Consider the following 7,084-nt stretch of genomic DNA (forward strand, 5'->3'; position numbering starts at 1 on the left):
ATTGCTTATATATTACCTCTTTAGTAAATAAATAAGTAATTGGTAAATGCACACTGTACCCGATTTTGGTTCCACCTCAATCCTGAATACAGGTTTCCCGGAAGGAAGGTTGCCTTTGCATACTTATAATTTATCCTCTTCTATATTTATTGTAAATTGTGTGCAAACATAATAAATAAATAAATAAATAAGCTACTTAATATAAAATATTAATAATCGAAATATATAAATGTATAGAGTTTGATCCCGAAAACGTGTTTCGCCGCCGATACGAGATGAATTATTAACACAAATTAAGCACATGAAAATTCAGCGGTTCTTGCCTGGGTTTGAACGCGCAATATGCAAGTGTTCAAACCCCAGAATCTCTGATCTATTATATTAATCAACCCATAAAACAATCAACAAAAAATCACCTACTGAAACGTATCGCCAATGTAAAAATTCGTCTCTGAGTAGTAACCACCCGCTCGTCGTATATTCTACATCCATAGTGCAATAATAGTCTTGTTGTCCGCTTTTTGCAGTTCCAATGCGACTACGGGACGTGATGACCAGTTATCATCAGGTTTATTTATAAGTCTCTCTACTTATTTGAAATAAAAAATCTCGTATCGTATGTCATGTCGTAAGGTATAAAGGGTACAGTTCTTAAAGCTGAATACATTCTCGTAAAATGTGTTTAGTTCGACAACTCGCTGGCGTGGAAAGTGTTGCCATTCTCATTATTTGTGACACTTGTTCTCAGTTGTACGTCTGTATTGCCTTAGTTTTGTTTTTCATATAATACTTATTTTATATTTTGAATGATAAATACTTTTCACCTTGCGATTTGACTTAAGAACCTATTATGGTTATAAGTGACTTCGATGGTGTGAGAAAGACGCAATGATGAAAAAATAATAATCACATTATAACAGCAAATAACAAATTAAATAATTTAAAGTGTATAGGTATTTCGTATATTAGACAAATATATATATATTTTTTTTTTGTTTTAATACTAGTTTAGGAAGAGCATTAAAAATCTAATCTAAATTAATTTTATAATAATATATTTGTGTCGGCCGTATAAAATTCGTATTAAATTACGGATTCTCAGACAGTAATTTGATATTTTTTTAGTTTGATGTTTATGATTTTAAAATTATTATTTCTTCTATATTTATTTTATATTTAAGCACTTAATGTTATCAATTCTCATAATAAATAGTTGATTTTATTTTCTTCTACAAAATTAAGGAATCAGATAGTAAAAATAATATTTATAAGCTACACTTTCTACGCCTAGTAGGATAATTTTTTCAATAAAATCAATATTTTGCTGACTAAAATTACATTACTTGCAAAAGTACCGTACAAAAGCGCTAACCTAAATCGCTTAAAATAGCTGATCGTTTAATTGATTCTCTCTTTCACAGACAAAAGTCTGTGCTTGTTTTGAGTTTTATTTCCATTTAGCTTTAAAAAATATCGACGAGTAAAAAAGAATGTTTTATTTTATATTTGCGAGATAAAATTATTACCAATTAAACAATAAAAAAACATTATTTTTATGGCATAGTTTTGCGGACGAGCATATGAGCCACCTGATGGTAAGTGGTCACCACCGCCCATAGACAATGGCGCAGTAAGAAATATTAACCATTCCTTACATCGCCAATTCGCCACCAACCTTGGGAACTGAGATGTTATGTCCCTTGTGTCTGTAGTTACACTGGCTCACTCACCCTTCAAACTGGAATACAACAATATTGAGTACTGTATTTTTTGGCGGTAGAATATCTAATGAGTGGGTGGTACCTACCCACTCATTACAAACTCAATTCAATTAAATCTAAAGTTTAAAAATGATGTTATAATGATAGCCTTATGCTGAGATCACACTCGTGTCCATGCCAACGATAACTTTAAAAAAATGTTTATAATATTTTATAAAAATAAACTTTATAATATTTTGAAACAATGATCTGTCTATCGCTACTATCGGATCGCCATCTAGAATATGAATTAACAAACTCTAAAAGAAGTTTCTGCAACGCCATCTACTTAAATACCAGTAAACTATTGAGTTACAATCAAAAATTACCATGGCTCAATGCAGTTTTGGGTATCCATGTAAGATGGCGCTGTTTTGATATTATCATTTTATTTTTTATTTAACAGGCAAAACCGTCTATAGAAACTGTTTGCCATACTATATTATATACTAAAAATTATTAAAGTAATTATTTGTATTTAATTTCAGTTAAGGAAGACAAAAAGACGTATTCTCATTTATTAATATAGATATGGGGTATTAGATATTTCATGGGTTCCATAAGATTATACTTACAATAAATAAATTGTCGATTATATTGTTCATTGAGAATTTCATTACAATTTTATTAGTCATATAAATAGTGTTTTAAACAAATGGTTTATTGATCAAGTTAAAACAATATTTATCCACTGCGTTGTTAAGGATTACACTAATGGGATAAGGGTACGAGCAGATCATACTGTTTTTATTAATACAACATATAAAATATTGTTAAAAATTTTATATCAAGTCGTTTGCGTATTTTTGCCACTATTTAGTCACAGGAAAACTTTAGAGAGGGACCTGCGCTCTTCTAAGACCTTCCAATAACCGTCTAAGACCTAAGGCCTAGGCTGTAGAATTGTTCCCATATTAAGCATCTCCAGTTTCTCCCATGGTTGGTCTCACTTGTGGCTCGTCGAAGTTCTTCTTCTTTCTCGGCGAAGTTCCTTTCTGATGTGATCTTCGTAAAATATCCGGATACTGACAGGAAGCTATTTGTTGAAATAATTCAATTAAAACATTTGCGATGGAAAGAGCATCTACGACCCCTTCGGTACCATCATCGCTCGTGAGTCTGCAGAGCTCTGTTCTAATAAAAATTTTTACCTCTCAACACTTACCAATCATTTGAGGTTTCACCATTAATGTATCAAATACGAGATCGTACACATGTGGACAGACCCTATTCACTTACTGTGGACTCGATAAAATATCTAATGTAACACTTCCTGATTCCCGTATACCTTTGATCGTTAGTCTAAAATTAGTTTGCGCGTTCTAGATTTCTGTGCGCGAGCGACTTGTAATACTTATTCAGGTTTTTATACGTGCCATTTTACTCAAGATATTTTAAGAGGCCAAGTGCAAGTTGGGTCAGCTATAAGACGGTTCCGTATGTATTATATATGTTTAATTAACTGCGAAATGTTGAAATTAAAATCAACCAGTACCTAACCGTCGGAACTTCTTGTCGGAAGTATTTGTGTTGTTGTTAAGGTTAAAGTGAATGTCTAAATTAAATATTGTGTGGGTGGTTGACCCAGTGTTATTAGTACCACAAAGGACGTAATATCGTAGAACCTATAGTGGGCGATATACTAACAATGAATACTGGTTTGCTCACGACCCTCAATGTTAACGGACCTTTTTTAAAATACAATAAGAAATCCGACCTCTGCCGAATCCTACTATAAAATCCTTATTCCTTATATTTGCAGCAGCCAACAACACTCAGTCTATGATGTAGTAATAAATAAACTGAATCACTTAATTTACTAAACAAAAGAAAATTTAAAAATAATACATGTACTTATCTGCAACTGTTAACTATTTATATAACGAGCAATTATGATTAAGTTAACAAGAGGATTACTTTAACGTTTTCATTTTGACGGTACCGATAAATTCTCATTTTTTTTTCAATAATGTATTTTAGTGGTACCTACTTGGTAGTAGGGAAGGTACCACCCACTCATCCATATAATACAATACTTTGTATTGATGGGTTCCGCTTAGAAGGATGAGTGAGCTGGTGTAACTACAGGCACAAGGGATTAAACATTCTTCTCAAGGCTGGTGGCGCATTGGGTATATAAGAAATACCCAGACGACCTCGCAGCAAACCTCTAACTCCTATAAAATATCTTACTTAAACCATTTAAAGTGTAGTATCGAAATTCAAAATTACTTGCTTAACATGTAAGTAATTTTATTTAATAAAATATCGATAGGAAAAAACTTGACCTTAAAAACAACTTGGAATGTGTCCAACGCGCAGTCTTAATCAAAGTAATGAAGTAATGATTGATTGCCGTCGCGATGGTACCACCTGCGACGAAATGATAACCATAATTATCACGTGTTTAGATATTATTATATATTCAGGCTAAAGGTAGGTCTGTCTGTTGATAATATATTCATTACATACATAACATTAGCAGCCTGTAAATTTCCCACAGCTGGACTAAGCCCTCCTCTCCCTTTGAGGAGAAGGCTTGGAGCATAATCCAACACGCTGCTCCAATGCGGGTTGGAGGATACACATGTGGCGGAATTTCGTTGAATTTAGACACATGCAGGTTTCCTCACGATGTTTTCCATCACCGCCGAGCACGAGATGAATTATAAACACAAATTAAGCGCATGAAAATTCAGTGGTGCCTGCCTGGGCTTGTACCAGAAATCATCGGTTAAGATGCACGTATTCTAACCACTGGGTTATCTCGGCTCAATATATTCATAAAAATATTATTATTAATATAACTATGTTATTTTATACCAATCCATTTTTAAGTCAAATTGTAGTTTAATTCTCACATATTCTATGTCACAAATTGATAAAATGTTACAGAAGCAAATATACACGTCAAAGTTAATTTAACAATAAAAACATAACTCCCCTCTACTCGGTCGGTTAATAAATAAATAAACATGCAAGTGATTACGGGGACCGCCGGCGAACTGCAAAAAGTGTAAAAAACACGCGAAAGCCGTACAACTCAATTTTGGAGGCGCAGCGCGGTGGAAATAAGATGAAAAAAAATGTCAGCCTTTATTAGTGTACGAAACCGCGATACCGCTATGTGATTTGTTTTTTTTTTAATTATTTATTTTTTTGTCGAAAGCTTAAATGTAATTTGTGTATTGTCATATTACTGATTTTTTTTTTGTTTTATATTAAGCACTAATCCTTTTTTTGTAGTTGTTAAAGTTGCATAATGTTGAAAAGTTAATGAGAAATATAAGACCAAGTTAGGTCGTAATTCTTTTCATAGTCTCAACTCTCTCATAGGTTTAATTTTGTACATTATGTAGTTTTATTTGTACACGGATTGTTTTATATTACGATTAATATATTGTAGAGATAGGTTACATCAGAGAAAAAGGTTAAATAATAGGTAGATATCTTACGATTAACGTGAAATATGAGTTCACATAAAACAGACTAGCCTACTAAGAAAATAGTTGAATGACTTAATTGTGAGTCGTTATTAATTAATATGCGTTCAATCTGTTGGAAAATTAAAATAAACAAAGTATGTTTGGCAGTTTCCCATCAATTTCATTAAAAGTATTAAGTACATTATCAAATTTTATAATAAAGTTATAAAAAATATTGAAAACACAGTAACAAAGACTCACAGTATTACAAAGCGGCGCGCGACGGTGGTCCCCCACCTAACGAAGGGACGATTAATTTGCGGGCCGCGTTAAGGGCATGTACTACACTGTATGAGTTTTTGATTCGATTGGTAAGAAACTCGAAAGTATTCTGAACCACAACTGCTTTATAGCAAAAAAAAAACCATTGAATGTTTATTTTTGTGACCTTTTAGTTTCAAATAAAAATTAAGCGATATTTATATCGATATCTCACTCTCTCTCTTCGCGTAGACAGAGAATGACGTATGAAATTGTAAAAAGTATTAAGTATTTATGTGTACTTTTGAATGTTTGTTGTCGAATAAGTATTTCCCTACACATCCAAGCCACCAACGATGATGTATACTGAGAGGTTCTGGAAAAAAAACTCAGCATTTTCGCTTTTAGATTTATTTCAGCGGGTAAATACAAAAAAAATACTTGACAATAAAAATATATATACTTTATATATTAAAGCGAAATACCACTCACTGATTGATCACACTTACAAACTAGAAATTTGACAGGTGACAGGTAGGTTCCTTATAGTGTGTAGACATCCGCTAAGAAAGGATTTAACGAAATTCCACCCTTAAGGGATAAAACGGCGGTTTTATCTTACAAAAGTCGCAATTTCAGCTAGCCATCTCTATAAATATAGCGTAGCCGAAATGGTGCAGTGGTTAAAACACGTATTAGAGGAGGACTAAAACGAACTATAAAATAATAACTTAAATTTGATGTCGTCTTGAACGATTTATCTTATCAACTGGAGAGTGAAGCAGCAAGCGCAGGATCAATAGATTTATGTGCTTTCTTGGGAGCATTGTGCGTGGGAGTGTACACACTTCTAATTTCCAGATTTCGGGCTGTTATTAAGAATTTTTGTACAAAAAAAATCCCGGGTCCTTCGGTGAAGAAAAATATCCTGAGGAAATCTGCTTGTATCCAACGAAATTTTGTCATCTGTATATTCCACGAACACACATTTCCAAGCCTTCTCCTCAAGGGGCATTTGCCCAGTAGATCACTGTTACATTACTGCTGTACTGTATTCAAATTCTGATTTAAAACGTTTTACGATTTCTTTTTGCTTGATAAAAATAAGCCAAATGGATCGTTTCGTCATTGTTTTCCATCGTATTTTGCTATTTAACGTTTAAACAAAGAATGATAATTACAAACGCTTAATCAATTTCGCACGAAACTATGAATGTAGTCGTCAATTGCAACAAAAAATTGTTCAAAAACACTTTCGCCGTTTCCCACAAAGCTGCAGTCGAATCGTGACTTCCGACAAACGGAGAAACGTCCAAAAAACATTCAAAGACACCTCGGGACGTCCAGACGTGTCTTTTATCGAATATGTTACCTTTTATTGGACAAAGCGTCCCTCGCAATGAACATTTTACTGTTTAATCCGCCGCAAGCGTCGGCGGTCACGTACCAGTGCGTAAATATTGTATAATAAATTATAATAATCGTATTTCTAGCTTAATATTAATTTTACGGTCAGGTTACTTGTATCGGTTGCCAAGTGACCTCCGAATATGACCCCGAATTTTAACTTGTGGAATTTACAAGGACGATGCCTGATCCGAATGGAAATCGAACTCACGGACATCGACTTTGAAGGCT

Source organism: Vanessa tameamea, chromosome 6, assembly GCF_037043105.1.
Source record: "Vanessa tameamea isolate UH-Manoa-2023 chromosome 6, ilVanTame1 primary haplotype, whole genome shotgun sequence".
In the NCBI taxonomy this organism is placed as follows: domain Eukaryota; kingdom Metazoa; phylum Arthropoda; class Insecta; order Lepidoptera; family Nymphalidae; genus Vanessa; species Vanessa tameamea.